This window comes from Gallinula chloropus (genome assembly GCF_964237585.1).
Source record: "Gallinula chloropus genome assembly, chromosome: 2".
NCBI lineage: Eukaryota > Metazoa > Chordata > Aves > Gruiformes > Rallidae > Gallinula > Gallinula chloropus.
The window spans coordinates 85,253,686-85,270,548 of record NC_140086.1 but is presented as its reverse complement, the minus strand read 5'-3'; positions in this window follow the sequence as shown (position 1 = coordinate 85,270,548).

Here is a 16,863-nt window from a genome sequence, read left to right as displayed (position 1 = left end):
ATGCTGCACCTGATCCAGTTCTTCAATTGCTGAACTAAATGTATGGTTTAAATGGTTATGGTCCTGAAGAATCATCAGCTACTTCACTAGAGGAGTCTCTCTTAGATTTCACACAGACACTCTATCAAAGTTATTTTCCAGTGCTTTTACTTCAAATAATTCATTACATGCCAGCAGAAACCTATACATTGTCTTGAAACTTCAACTTTTGCCTCAGTCATACACTGAAAATTTGTGGGGGAGGGAAAAAGAAATTAAGTGAAATAAACAAGGTGCCAATCAACAATTATGACACCAGAGCCACTGAGCAATGGAGTCAGGCTATAACTTCTTCCATGAAGTCAAGTGTATGAGAACAAATCCTTGTCTCTTTAATCAGATTTTACCCTATCATAATTTCACTAAAATTTTAGTGGAAATTTAGCATTCAGCTGAATTAAGTATATTCCTTGAAAAATTCAGAAAAAAACCTCCTACAGATGTCCAGTGAAGTTTCGGTTCAATTAACGCTCACTAAAAAGGAGTAAATTTTGCCTTTTAATCATTCAGTCCAGTCAAACTGTAACATAATTTACTAGAAAAAATGAGATTATAATCTGGAAAAAAATATTTGAAATAGCAGTTTATAAAATTAGTCCATACTCCTTGCTTAATTCAGTTCCACCAATCCATGAAACAATTTACATTTAAATGAGAGAGATTTCAACTGATGCTCATTTCCTTAATTATGTTAACTTTTTCTGTTTCCATTTTATGTGAGGAAGAAGGAAGGAAGGAAGGAAGGAAGGAAGGAAGGAAGGAAGGAAGGAAGGAAGGAAGGAAGGAAGGAAGGAAGGAAGGAAGGAAGGAAGGAAGGAAGGAAGGAAGGAAGGAAGGGAGGGAGGGAGGGAGGGAGGGAGGGAGGAAGAATATTGAATTGTAGTGGAAGACATTTTAGTTTCATGCAGAACTTTTTTCAGAAGTTAGAATCAGCCTTTCTTACGCCTTTGGAAATGTTACTTGCATTAAAAATAAACTATTTAAGGGGGGTTGGGTGTGGATTTTAATATAAAATAAAAATAATTGTCCTCCTAAAAATTATACCGAAAGGAAACAATGACCTTAAACTGCACAACAAAAAGAAATCCTTAGGTACAAATATTAAATCATCATCATTATTTGCTACAGGAAAAAAAATAACATATGCCCTCTTACCAAATAGTCATAGTTAAAGCAAGGTATTCCTGTGGAAACACAGTGGGAGAGTAAAATCTGTTTATGACAAGATAGCTAGGCATACTGTGAAGAACCCAGTTACAGTCAAATGCGGATGGGCTTTATTTCAGGTAGCCCACAGGAAGCAGTAATGCTCTTTTCTTAGAGAGGAGTGGGAGGACTGTGACAGAAAGAGAATCAGAGAGAAAGCAATAGCTTTTATTGCTGAGGGTATAGCTAAAGTACATATTGTGTTCTTTAGGCTACAAGGCAAATCAAGGATTGTACTGATAGTGTGCTGACTGTCCATGTCCGTACTCTCACTCATGGTGTGTGTGACATGACTTAACCCACATTAAGTGGGTAGTATTAATGTAGTGTATGTCTGCACCCTAGTAATACATATATCACCTAATATATATACCACCTAATGATAGTCTCAGACACTTCAGGAGGAAAATGGCTGTGGTGAGTGTGTTACAACAGGAACAATAGAAGGAGTGTCAACAAAAAAAGAACTTTTCTCATGGCACATGAGCATGGATGGATTACATCTCAGCTAATGCAAATATTCTCCAGAAATATTTTATTAAAAAAATAATTGCCTCAGATTAAATTAAAATTAAAACCTCCATAATATTATTTTCAAAGAGAAAAATCATCTCAGTTTAAAAAAAAGAAAAAAGCACTATTTTTAATGTTGGTAAGTTTTGTACCTCTATCTTAAAGATAAAACATTATTGAAAAATTCACTTTAATCCAAAATTTATTTGTTTTATGCATTGGAGAGTAACACTTTAACATTCTAAATCTAAGTAACTGATTTTATTTTTTTTCTTGAAGAAAATCTGTCAGTTGCTGAGGGCAGAGAAGGACAGAGTTTGATTTCTCTGAATATTCCGAAGAGGCTTCACTTTGAAGAACCCAGGATAATACTTATAAGATTACTTGATTGACCCTTTCAATAAAGTAAAATAGTGATTATGGTCCCAAATATAAATGGGATACACAAGGTAGATAGGCATGTCACCTTTTCCTTTAAATGCAGAGAAGACAGTATCAGATGAAAGGGCATCAGGCTGGAAATGCTAGTATTAACTGCAGAGTGCAAATATAAGTACATGAAAAAGTATTACACAGGTAACTGTATAACCTCTCTGAAACATCTGCACCTCAGTGAAATAATGAAAATAATTGCTTGAGATACTACAACAGTATCCATCACTGCAGAATCTCAATACCATGTCTGTTTCGAGATATGCACACATACAAAAAACCAAAGACATGCTGAAACATGAATACTTCCTCTTCAGGGTAGGTGAACTCATGTGAGTTACAGCAGTTCAGACAGGCTGAACTAGTGAGAAAAACAACTACACTTGAAGCCCATAATTCATATGTAATACAATTCACCTTTTTGTAGTCCCTTATCTTTTTTTGTTAGTTATTATAAAGAATTGGTGCTGATTTTCAGGTATATACTGTCCTTTCACAGTGATTTGCTTTTAGTAGATTAATTTTAAAGAATTTTCCCCAAATTCAGTTTCTGTATTAAAAATGCAAAGTCTTTAACAACACTTCTGTGCCACAATGTTTTGGAATTATTTAATCCTGTAAGAATAAGAAATCTAGTTGTTCACCTACAGATTTTTTTTCTTATGAAATACCCGGTTTAGATGTTAATCCTATCATTTCTAAGCAGTTGACAAAATAGCAGTGACTAGTTTTATCAGTTTTTATTTTATTTCTGTCTAAATTGTAAGGTCTTTGTTGAAAATAAGCACCTGTTATGGGACAACTCCTACTACCTTTACAGAGAAATAACTCATACTTTGAGATCAATGGGACTTTTCATGTAATTGCATCCCAGTTGGGAGTAAAGATTCACCATTTATTTCTTACAGTTTATAAGAAGTCATAAATAGTGCTTTTGGTCTCCACAAAATTTGTTTCATTTGAGAAGTCATAGGCCGCAGTGTAAACAAAAATTAGCCATTTCATCACTGTGAAATCAGAACTACTCACAGAGCAGAGAAAGGCTGTATAATGAAATATGAGGACATGCTTCCTTTATGCACTGTGCCTTCTGCTGGTGAACCCTAAAGCAAAATCAAGGGGACACTTTTCATTCTTGTAGTATTCCATTGCATTGTTGATTCATTACTTTTTATTCTGCTTATTAGCATTAGGAGATAAGATTCTTCCAGTATACAGTTTAAAACTTTGTAATAGCAGGCGAAAACTACCAATATGATGGATGAAAAATGGACTAGGAAAATGCAGAATTAAAGACAGTAAGAGTTAAAAGAATAATTTTCCTTATTTTTCAGTGAGGATGACAATGTTACACAAGACAATTGCCTCTAAAACACAGAAGATGTTTTCCTAGAGTGTAATAATAATTTCCAGCTGCAATAACAGGACTATCTATGGTTTCTCTTTAATCATACTTCTATGATTAAAATATTATGTGCAATTCTAGTTACTTGGGTTCAAGAGGAATAATTTCCTCCTGTGTAGAAAGGTTAGTAGAATTTTAAGAAGCAAAAAAAAAAGCCTATAATATGAAGCACAGAGGAAATAAATCTTCACTGGTATACTCTAACAGACGGGGGGTCGAGACAAAGTAGTCATTTTTTATAAATATGCAGGGAATAACTATCAAGAGGTTACAAGAAAGGAGTACTTTGAGTGAATAGGTCTGTGGGTTCAGGAGGAAATTGAGTAATTTGCACCTAAGAAAGTGAGCATGGTCTCTGGGAGAATAGCTGTGTTTGGAGTCTGCCTAGACATCCAGAATCTGAAAGACCAATACTGGAATGAATCTCTATTGTAGGATTTAGACAGCTGAAATTAAGTTGGAAATCAGAAGAGAAGTTCCAGAACAAACATTCTGTAAGTGCAATTGGGTAGGAAATCTAACCTGTTTTAAGTTACACTCTGTGTGAAAAGGGATTACATAAGGAAGTTGTTTGTAAAACACTCAGTCTCATTATGGCCTAAAGGTGATCCACAATATATGCAGACCTAAGACTTTGTCTAGATAAAGTTTTTACAATCAAAATGAACTGAACAGTTATTATTAGTCCAGCTACAACACTATGAACACAGTCTTAAATGAATAAGGAAACAATATACAGTTAAAACTGATACACAGCAAATATTTTTATTTTCTGCCCATTTTCCTTGGAGGGGGCATCACACTTTCAGGTAGCTGCATGGGTGATCCGAGCCCTGAACTCTTCTCCAGCATAGCTCCATGATTATGTTGTGGGTCCCTTCCTTCTTTGCTTCTGGTTTTATTTCCATGTTTTCTTAGTACTTTCTGTTTCCTTTTCATTGGTTGGTGGCTTACAGTTTAAATGTAGGACACTAGGTCTTCCAGACTCAGTACTAATTGAGTACCAGTTATACCACAGATACTGAGGCTGATCAGATCTTTAAGATTTTGGAATAGCCCCTTTGACCAGTTTGGGTCACCTGTTCTGGCTGTGTCCCATCCCAGACTGCTGGGTTCCCTCCTCCTTCTCATTAGCAGGGCAGTACGAAAAGCTGACTGCTTGGCAACAATTAAAAACAGCAGTGTGTTATCAGCACTGTTCTCATCCTAACTCCCAAAAACAACACCAGCTGCTAGAAATAAAATTAACTCTGTCCTAGCAGAAACCAGGACAAAGATACATGTGGTAATCACAGAGTTAAATAGAAATGAGTTAGGCAATAATGCATTGATCATAGACAACTGTTAGCTATAACAAGATATAATTTGTCCTGTGCAAGCCAAGATAGGGCAAGACACATCCTGAAACCCTAAAGTATTGGGTCAATAAAATGTGGCAAAACCATATCCCTGGAAATATTAGGGGACTGGATTCCCTGCATGAAATACATGGATCTATCGTCCTCCTTACACATGCAGCCACATCCAGTTTACTAGTATAAATTAAATACTGATGAGCTATAGACTGTTGCATATGTGAGAATCAATATGCCAAACTGCTTGGCATTTCTAGGGTAAATTTTTATATAAATACATATTTTTAGCCAATGTATTGATCCATCACCATAATAACAAGTAAAATTTTAGTTTGCTGGTTAAAGCAGGTAAGATTGTCCACTGTCATGAATAAGGAAGACCGTCAAAATTAAGCAAAAATAAAAACAAAGATATATGATCCTAGACAAATAAAACTAAGAAACATACAAAGCAGGCTGAAACATGAGGGTTTGATCTCTCTGAAGGTATCTGCTTTGTATGAATCATAAAAATTTCTACAGTCATATCAGAGGTCCATCTAATGACATCCTCCCACCAACAGTATTCAACACTTCTGTGTTTTCTATAACCACCTCACTGTTTCTTCCTCAGTCTGTATAGATTAATTCCATATTTTATAAAAAATGCACTCTTTCCTACCAGAGCAGGACTATTCTGTACTTTAACAAAAGAACTAAAACTTTAGAAAGTAAAATGGCTGACAGATATGTCTATATTTAACCCTCAGCAAAGGACAGTGCTATGTGGTGTCTAAGAGCATACCAGAAATGCAGAAATCTCATTGTATTCCATTTTCAGATAAAACCATATCTCAGAATAACGAATGAGATACAGCCAATATCTGAGAAGCATTCCAAGCAATCTTCTAAACCTGATCACTTTAAAATTGGATGGTCAGTTTTAGTTGATTCTGCAGAGTTTATTGTCATTTGGATAAGAATTCTTTTCATGTTTTCAAAGTGATTGACTTAAAAAGTATGAATCCAAGGATAGAAATATTGTATAAACAGACGCTCATTTACAAATGGATTTTTTTTTTTTTGCCACCCTCTTATCCATTTTTGAGGTATTTTATGCAAACATAGAATAAATATAAAATATTTGCTGTCTGAGATTCAGATGCTTCAGAATAATTTTGGCAAGAAATAGTTAATAGGGGAAATAATTCTCCTAATGTGTGTGGGAAGTTTATTATTTTTGAATTTGCAGGACATCATAATCAACAAATGTAAATTTTTCAAAATATGTAATCAGCACCAGAATGAATAATTCTAAGTGAATCAGTCCTTGAAAATATATTATACCATAGTGGTAGGGAAATGATCACTAATGAATGACAGAGATTGAATCAACCTGCTAAATTTGTTAAGTCTTTCAAAGGCTAAAAAATGTTTTGATGAAGAATAATAAAAGCATTCTTATTTATGTGAGGAGAACATAATATAAATCCTGAGAGATCTTTTCCATTATCTACAAAATATGATTAAGATTAAATATGGTCTATTGGAAGAATAAAAAAAAGAGTCTGCCTGTCAATCAAAAGCATTACTGGAAAGGGGAGAAATTGAGGAATGTTTATAATGTATTCTCATGGCTTAACCTTGTCCTGTATTTGGCTATGATAGAGTTAATTTTCTTTCTAGTAGCTATCATAGTGCTGTGTTCAGGACCTAGGACAAGAACAATGCTGATAATACATTATGTGTGTTACAATGTGTGTTACCATGTATGTACCACTTGATCACCTCTCCCACCCCCAAGGGGATAGGCAGGATGGAAAAAAAAAACCAAACAAATCCAAACAAACCTTCATGGTTGAGATAAACGTAGTTTAGTAGGATAAAAAACCAAAACAATACCAATACCAATGTAATACAATAAAATGTAACGTAATGTATTATAATAAAGTGAAGCACAGAGTTTATTGCTCACCACATGCTGAAGGAAAAAATCCACAATAACCCAGTGCCCAGTTTGTTTTCATGCAGAAATTTCACCTCCTGCTAACTTTCCCAGATATATCCAGAGTATGACGTTCTATGCTAGGGAATATCCCTCTGGCCAGCCTGGGCCAGCTGGCCTGGCTGTACTCTCCCAGGTTCCTGTACACCTGTCAGGGTGTAAGAATGCTGTTTCTTGACAAAGTGTAGACACTAAAACTACCCAGCAACAACTAAACCCATCAGTGTGTTACCAACATTATTTTCATCCTAGATCCAAGCCACAGCACTGCACCAGCTGCTAGGAAGACAATTAACTCTATCCAATTTGCAATCAGGGCATACAGGTGCTTCTAATCCACTTTTTAAAATACTGGCTAAGTGGAAAGAAATGTCTAAAGGTTTTGAGATAGGAACTTCTGCAAAGATAGATGAAAAATATTACATGTGAAGAAAAGAGAGAAATCAGAATTTACTGGACATGCATTTAATTAGTGAAGTCTTTTGAACAAATATCCAAAATTTTGAGGTGATCTCACATGTCTGGATACTAGTAGTTTATTAAACATCTCTTCATTCTATGTTTCTTTTTTTTTTAACCTGCAGAATGCCATGAGTCTGGGTAGCACCAAAGCTTTTGTTCTGTTGTGAAGTAACAGAAAAAGGGGGAAAATAAATAAGAATTAAGGATCCATTATAAAACATTTCTTTAACCATTACTCAAGAAAATGAAAAAACAAAGAAACAAACAAAAAAGAAAGCACAAAACACCCAAAGAAACCTAAACCAAAATGTTACCAGGAGTTGTCTCCAGCAGTTGCTTTGCTCCCAGTTTGCTACTTGGCTTACAGTTATGACTTTTTTCTTTTAAATAGTAGGCAACTGTGCCATGTAGAACTCTTGAGTGTAAGGGGAAAATTCTTGCCTTGGCAGCAAAGCAGTCTCTTCAGAAAGACAAGCTATGAGGCTGCAGGTGAGCCTGCACACAAAGGGGGAAAATCACAGGGAGGAACCAGGAGTCTTCAGCTCAAAGGGAGATTGTTGAGCAGATCATCAAGGTGCAGAGAGGAAAGCCTCAGTAATGAAAAAGACAACTGCCCTCAGAAGCACAGGGAAATTGACAGAATCTCATGCAAGGAAGAAAGCGAATGTTGACCTTCCTTGAAAAGACATGGTGAGAACTATGGATATTTCTTTTGCATCTGACACAGTTCCTTTGGTATTCTTTATTTTAAAAGCTAAGGGATTCCAGTTTCTATTCTAAGAAGACCTGGCATTTCAAAATGCTTTCTTGGTCTTCTTTGGGAGCTCATTCTAAGAAGATAGACTAGGCATTTCTACTGCAAAGCTCTAGGCAACTTGGGGGCCCATGAAAAGCAGATGGATTTTTGGATCAATGTATGCATCTAATTCAAATGAAATTTAGAGTGCTCAGTGGAATACTTCAACAGAAGTTGTACTCCTCTATGAATAGGTTTGATTATATTTTGGCTGCAAAATGTGGTTTCTGACAGTGACATCCACTAACTTTATTAGTAGTCATTTCAGGACAGCATCTACCAGTAGCAGCTAATTCCACTGATCTGTATCAAAATAATTATAACAAAGGTCACCATATATTCTGACAATGTTCCACCTCCAAGATCTTCTGCATTAGGTGACAAAGAAAAACATCTTTATGCCTGTCCAGCTCTGCTGAATGGCTGTGAGATGGAAAATAACAGAATGGATGGTAACGCAGCAGGTCTGAGGTAGACTATGATGAGCACAGCAACACTGTGGAGATATCAGCATCAATTTTTTGTGTGATTTACAACCCCAGGGTGCCATGGGATCACTCTAACAGCTATCAGTAATGTTGGAATACTGAAAAGACCTCCCAGACTGCACTTAGGAGTTTGTTACTTTTTTTGGAATACATTCCCTGTGGGTATCCTTATTGTTATGATTTCATGGAGTTTCCAAAGATTTATACTGACTATAAAATGAATCAAATGCCTCCAAGCATTTGTATGTCAGTTCCTATTGCATTCTTTATGAGTCTTTATAGAGCAATAGGTATTGAATATTTCAACCAAAGGAAACAAATAAAAATAATTATTAGAATATAGAACACAAATCCGTAATGTATGAACAACTGATTTGCAATTAATTTTTAAATATTTTGTCCCCTTAGCTCTTATTTTGCACAAGTTACTTGCATCCATTAAAAGTCAGACAAGAAATTCCAAGTTAAAAGGAAATTTATTTTGCTAAGTCTCTGAGTTTATAATCTATTTTAAATAATATCTTATGGTTACAGTATAATGATTAAAGCTAAAGTTGGTGGTTAGGGGAAGGGTAAGCAGACAAAAATTTATGTGGGTTTTTTATCCCTTTCAAAACAGAAGTGACATACAGAAAAGAGTGATAATAACGAGTTTGTATAATTAGAAACAGAAAATGCATTAATTTTACTAACCAACATTAATTTTGGAAGTGTTAAATTTATTTAAAAACACTAAATTCAATTTCAAAGAAAAACAATAGTTCAGATCTCACTTTTTTGCCCACTGCATACATTTATTTTGCAGCTGAAAACACAGGTCTGGCCAGTGACAGACAGGTTGCTGTCTTGGAAAGTCAAAAAAGTCTTAATGAATTTGATTCATCCCATTCACACCTTGACTAGAGAAAATATCAGTTACTTTGAAATGCAGTCAGTGATTTATTTTTTTTTTTTGTGTGTGTTACAGAAGAAATGTCAGGATAGGGCTGGTAAAAGAGGGGAAGAAGGAAACTTGCTCAGTCTCTAGAATGCCAAATCTCTGCAAGGTAAGAAGATGTACAATAGTAACATACTGATGGAAAGAACTATGTGTGATAAGGAGGTGATAACTAGAAGGAGCACAGAAACCACACAGGTCCCTAGGCATATGTAATTTGCAAGGAGAGGCCAGAGAATGAGAAACTGGGGAACTTTGAAGTTTCACATTTGCTGGATGCCTTAAAAACCATAAAGCTTAGCAGATAAAAGACTATGCTAATGTACAGAGGACTAATATGTGTATATGTATGTGGTTCCTTTGGTCCTTCTAGTTTGCATCTCTTTATTACCGTGTTATATATGCTGAACATTACCTAGATAGATAGATGAAAGATAATTTGTTTAAGAAAGCTCCATGCATGTAAGAAACTATATACATTGATAAATAGTTTGAATATTTACATACCTTACTTCAACAGTTTCTTCTTTTCTGGTATCTGTCTTAGCTAGAGGCACAGCATGAATTTGGGTCATCTAATAGATCATCCTAAACATAGATAAGGCTGCAGAAGAATTTGTATTCTAATGCACTATCTAGATAAGATTTGGGATTTTTTTTTTTTTTTTTACACCGGGAGGTCAGTAGCAGTACAACCTTTGTGGGGAAAAATCCCAAATTCTGTTTTTCCACTCTTGTCGGCCTCTTTGAAGCCTGTGGAAAAAGTGTAAAAGCATTCTTAAGAGTAACACATAGTTCTCAGACTACTATCTTCTAAGATAATGTGCTTTTTATTTTCCAAATTAAAAGTGACAATAGTTGTTTCTGACAGAAAAAAAACCAATAGAGGCAAATACTAAATAATTGCTGCTAGGTCAAAAGCTTGTAATATTTTTCAATGTTCAAAAGTGGGGAGGTACAAAAAAAATCATTAACTGATGAGCCTTTAGGCGGAGCAGTGCTTCAGACACTAAGATGAAAACACATTTTGAGTTGGCTAAACTCTGCTGACTTAAGTATCAGTTTGTGCATGTGAATTAGGTAGTACTTGCAGCTGTCACCAAATTAGCTGTGTACTGAAAACACAACAAAATTCTGGCTTTGCAGGAGTCAGCATGCAGTAGCTGTAGCACACATTAAGCAACAAAAGATGAATTTCATTCTCTGAGAAGTAAATACAAGTTTAATAAATTGCCATTGGCAGTAAACAGCCCCCTCCAGTAGAAATTGTTCTGCTGATTTCCCTGAGAATTCAATCAGGCAATAGAGCTGCCATATTGGGAAATCCCAACAAAATCTTACCAGTTGTACTGCCATCATATGATTGCTAGGAAGACTGTTCAGTCTCCTGGGTTTTACTTTTGATTTTCAAATGGGGAAAGACAGGATTTGTGACACATGATCATGATCAGCTCTGATGCATCCATGAACCATTACAGCACCGGTGTCTATCCTTCAGATTTGCGCATGTGCATCAATTTAAGTCTAAGATCATTAATGCTATGGAAACAGCATGGAAGTTAGATAAAATACATTAACATTGAGGAAGAAGATTAATTCTTTGCTGGAAAATGCTTATACTTACTTCTGATTGCTTGTTTTTACTTTACACATTTTGCCTTTTGTTCAAGATGGTGAACTCTACAATCATGGTGCATCTTAATCATTGTCAGGGTGCAGTGAGGGCTGGCTACCCATTAGCATCAGGGACTTGGGAGCCCAGGATGACCACAGGGAACACAGTGCCCTTTCTGAAAGGCATCATCCCTTAGGGTTTGACCACAGAGGGCAGAGCCAGCTGCTATAACAGGGTCTACAGACAACCTGAAACATGGTAAATGACCTACCCTACCAGGGCTAGAATCTAACAAGCAGAATGAGACCAGGATAGGCCTGAACACATGTCTGCATCTGGAGTCCAAGGTCTATCCAAGGGAAAGGGACAGACATAGGAATATAATTTGAACTATGAATAATCCACTATAGAAGCAAAATAAGCTACATTGCTTGTGTAATTATCACTGTGTAGTGCTGATGTAATTTTTTAGGCTATAGCTCAAGTAACTGCATTAGTGAATATCCTCACGTAGAAAAGCCTGTCATGTAACACAGTTTAGGAAAAAAATTGAAGCATGCAAAACCAAAACCAAACTGGAAAATTAATATACTCTTTTACCTTCCAAATGCCATCTAGTTTGGAAACATGATGATCAAACAATAAAAATGTTTATTAACTTTCATAAGAGAAATTTATAAGACAGCAAAATATCTATAGAATCACAGAATCATAGAATGGTTTGGGTTGAAAAGGACCTTAAAGATCACCTCCAGGGCTTTTTCACATCGTGCTCTATCAAGAAGCTCCTGAAGATGCCAAAATCTGCTCTCTTGAAGTCGTGGGTGGTGATCTGGCTACTCTGGGCTAGCAAGTTTGCTAGTTCAGGATATCTATAAAACAAAACCAAAACACAGGTGGCAGAAAAGGAGAGGACGATTTGTATTTGTACAAAGTATATTATGTCACAAAAAATAAAAACTCAGATGAATTTTCAAAGTCTGTACCATTACATAAACTGCAGACTTTGTGTTATAAATTAATCTTAATACATATACATATTGGGGGTGGGGGTGAGGGAAGAGAGAGACTGATATGAATAAGGAAGCATAAAAAAACTAAATAGAGATTTATTTTATTTTAGCTAAAATTTAGAGGACTTGTAGTGTAATATCAGGGTAAATCAGCACTAATCAATGGAGTAACTATGGCATAAAATTGCTGCAAAATCAGAATGGGGCTCAAGGTGATCAAGGACCATTAATTTTTGAGAAAATAAGCATCTCCTCTTTAAGTGTGAAATGTTTACCTGAAAGCTGTCTGAAATTTTGCCAAGTATTTGATTCAACTTATTTAACATGCACTTTTTAAAAAGATACACCTACAGGACTCAAGCAGCTCTGACATCTTCTGTACCAGTGAGCTACACTGCCTCTGTGGGGGAGACAAGCTGACATTGATACAGCTCAGGAAGGACTGATCCTTTCAGCAGTCTCAGGGTTTCATAGCTCCCACCTTCCTCACCACACACACACACACACACACATCCCATTAACAACAGCATTTCCTTTTCCCTGTGCTACTTGCAGACTGAAAACAAAAAATAATAAAACCCCAAAATATTACCAGAGTGACTTAGAGTAACACCCCAGATGGCTGGGGTTATTATATATATAGAAAAACTGAGTGGGCCCTCAATTTGCATAAGCTTAATGAAACCTCATGCTGCATTCACCTCAATTATTTTCACAACAGAAATAAATCAAGCCAAGTTTTGTGGAAAATATTTTGAGGCCTGCCAAGTTTCTACTGAAAGTTACTACTTTATGCCTCTGAAGAATCAGTCTGTTTTTTCTTCTTAAAGCAACAAGTTCAAGTGCATCAAGTTGGCAGCTGCTTAGGATTGTTCTTAATCTTTCCTTTGAGATTCTCTGTCCACAGAAGCTTAGGGACGTCCATCTCGGGGCCTTACATTTAGCCAGCAGTGTGCCCTGGTGGCTAAGAGAGCAAATGGGATCCTGGGGTGTATCAGGAGGAGGAACTTTTTCACAGTGAGGGTGACAGAGCACTGGAATAGGCTGCCCAGGGAGGTGGCGGAATCTCCTTCTCTGGAGATATTCAAGACCCGTCTGGACGCCTATCTGAGTGATATGTCCTAGGGAGCTGCTTTGGCAGGGGGGTTGGACCCGATGATCTCTCGAGGTCACTTCCAACCCTTACAATTCTGTGATTCTGTGATTTACCTCTAAGAATGTATATTACAAGCATTCTGCAACCTGGGGAGGAGGAACACTTTTCCCTTCTTGCAGCCATTACAAGTGGTAGACCAAACTCTCATCAGAGCTATGATGTGGATATCAAGATGTTACTGGCATAATAAACTGACAAGTATTACATAGAAGAAATTTTAAAATATTTATTATTCTTAATGAATAATTTTGTATTATCAGTGTAATTTTGTATTACAAATGCTCTTATACACCATTTTTCAACAATGAGCATAGGTACCATGCAAGTCACTCATACTGACTACATATATAGATTTCAGTGTTTATGTCTAAATAGACATAGAATCGGAGATGAAAAAAACCTACAGAGAGAAGTAAAATGATTGAATGAAACTACAGGTAAAAAATAATCAGAGTAACAGGTCTTAGGATAGTTGAGGTCTTGCCATAATGACCTACTCTTTTACTACAGCATTAATGTGTATTAATATATTTCTATATTGACCGATATTCTTCTACCTTAACATTCTCTGTAGTTTCCTAATTAATTCAGAAATCAATGATGACGTTCTGCATTTACACAAATATAAAGGTAATAATTTTAAATTTTACCAGATCAGAGCAGATTCAAAGCTGGGTGTTTTTTTTCCCCATCATGGAGTAAAATCAAGTATAAATCCAGGTGTAGTAAACAACAAAAACATAGAAAAACCCCAAACTTATGAATTATATTTTCAGATTATTATGTATGTGTAAGTAGCAACAGTGTAGATGAAGGTGTTCGAAAAGAAGGGGTGCTTAAGAACATGGTTTAGTGGTGGACTTAGCAGTGTTTGTGTACAGTTGGGCTCAATGATCTTAGAGGCTTTTTCCAACCTACATGATTCTATGATTCTGTGGAAATGTCCCTATGCCTTTTAAAAGCTTACCGTTACGAAATGGGTCCACCTAGCTTTCTTGTAGTATTTCAGAACGTTACTTTCTAAGGAGATAAGTTTTTCTAAACAATTTTACCTAAAATGATGGATAGTGCTTAGCTTATCAAGGGGTCAAGTTTTATACAGCTAGTGAATGGATGTAAATTAAGGCAAGAGAAAATCTGGACCAGTATGTAAACTACAGAAGACAAAATGTTGTTACTGTCCCAGGGGCTTTAAAAAAAAAAAACAAATAACAAAAAACCTGTGAAAATACTCTACGTTTCTAATAAAATAATAGCTATCAGTTGCTGCATCCATATTCCTGAAGACCAGTTGGCACTCTTGCTCTTTGTGTTTCTCAACACCCTATGACAGTATCTTCTCTTGCTATATATTTTAAGTAATAGATGTCACAACTAAAATTTTGTAGGTGCATCACTTAAATTAGAAAGAGAACCTGTCCATGACAAGCTCAGATGCTTTTGAAAATGTCTCTATTTAGTCAGAAACTTGTTGATCTGTTTTGATTTGTTTGCTAAAATTGAAGAGTGTGCCAGCCTCATACATACTGGGATAAGAACGTGTTTGTTCTGGAAGCTGTCCCAGTGCTCACTGCAGTACATCACACATCTGGCTATAGAATTTTTATACGTACCTTCAATTTGAATGAGAATTGAGCAATTCTTAGATTTCATATTTCCCTATTGTTTTCCAGTCTATTGAGTTTTTAATGATTCATAGCCCTGTTGCAGAATTTTTCTGAGTCTTTCCTCACACTTATTTTTTTATGTTTTCTGGGTACACATTCTTTCCATTATAAAAAGGTCTTCTCCTCCTTCCCCATTAGTTATTGCTAAACTAATTCTTCTTATAATCTGATGTAATAAAAATGAATTGGATATAAACATCAATTTTGACAAATATTTTTTCCCTGTGTCCTGGTTTTGGCTAGGGTAGGGTTAATTTTCACCAGAAGCCCAGATGGGACATAACAAGACAGGTGACCCAAGCTACCCTTATTCCAACTCCCCTCTGTTTGCCTTTGTCTTTGCTCCTCCCCATCCCAGCAGGAACAAGGGTGTGGGAGTGCAATCAAGTAGCCACGTGGCTGAGGCTAAACCATGACACCATATTATATTAAATATAATATAAAACCTTACATGGTTGTGTATATATTGTGTAAAATCCTTAGATTCCTTAAAATACTGCTAAAATATTTAAGACTGCTGTTGTAGGAGCAAATATATCTTAAATTTTGAATGTTAAAAGGTGGCAGATAATTTTGTCTGTATGTGTGGTGTGGGGGAGGGCAGATGTCCAAACCTGGGCACCAGAACTCCCCATCGGAAGCCTGCTGATTGCTAGCGGCAAACACTATGGGTTTGTTAAAAAATTGACTGGTTTCAACAAAAGTGATACATCCTTAATCCTTTGTTTAATTAACACACATGAGACAGAAGCATCAAATGCGTGGCTGGTCGGGCATTGTGTTTCTGCAACTAGATTTTGTTTGGAAAACTGAGGGCTGGAAAAGAAAAGGAGTACAAAAGTAGAAGTGATCTCAAAAAAGATGAAGGTGCAGATTCTGGTTGAAGGAAAGATACCAGAAGAGGAGGAAGATCCTGGAGATGAGCGATCTATATGGACATGAATGTGAGGAGATAAAAATCCCAATGTTCGGGTTTCTTATAGGTTGGTTTCTCCGTCTGTCCTGAAAACCATGAGTGTCCACCTCAAGAGACTCACAGGGAAGTTGATGAGGCAGATTTGTTTTTGAAGTGTTCCTTTAAAAAAAAAGGAATCACTCTCACTCCTGTCATTGTAAGAAAACAAAACTGGGTCTGTAAGAAATGAAGCAGTATTGCCATATGATGGCTACTTCTCATGCCCTGTCACAGGGAATATATGCTGCAAGTAAGGCATTACACAACACAAACCTGAGAACATGTAGTACAACATTAACAACAACTATTAAACTTACATATTAAGTGTTTATAATAGTGTTTAACATGCTCTCAGCACATCCGTTATTATCTCGACTCTACATAGCCCCATGTTGAGGCCAAAAAAGGACTGTTGTGGTTTAACAGACTACTTAAAAAGTGGTCTATCAGAAACAAGATTATAAAGAAAATAGTCCATTAAAAAAATCAAGTTGACAATGTTACTTTAATCTTGTAACTTTAGCCTTGAGATAACTCATTCATTTGAGTCTTTTAGACAGTGTGTATAAATACTTGCTTTTGATATCCAAAAGGACTTACTTTTGTGTCCCCTGAGGCTTTAGAAAACCAAGTAGATGAGTTGCATTTAAATAGATGAATCCTGGTTTTTTTCCAGATTTCTTTCACTAGTTCTAAAATGATTTTTCTAGCTTCACAGCTTTCTAGTTAGCTCTAAAATTTGTAAAATATGATTAACAACTCTCATCAAAGTAAGTTGCTGTATTAAAATAGATTAGGCAGTATCATTTGTCCACCATATCTTGTGAGCTACATTTTTCT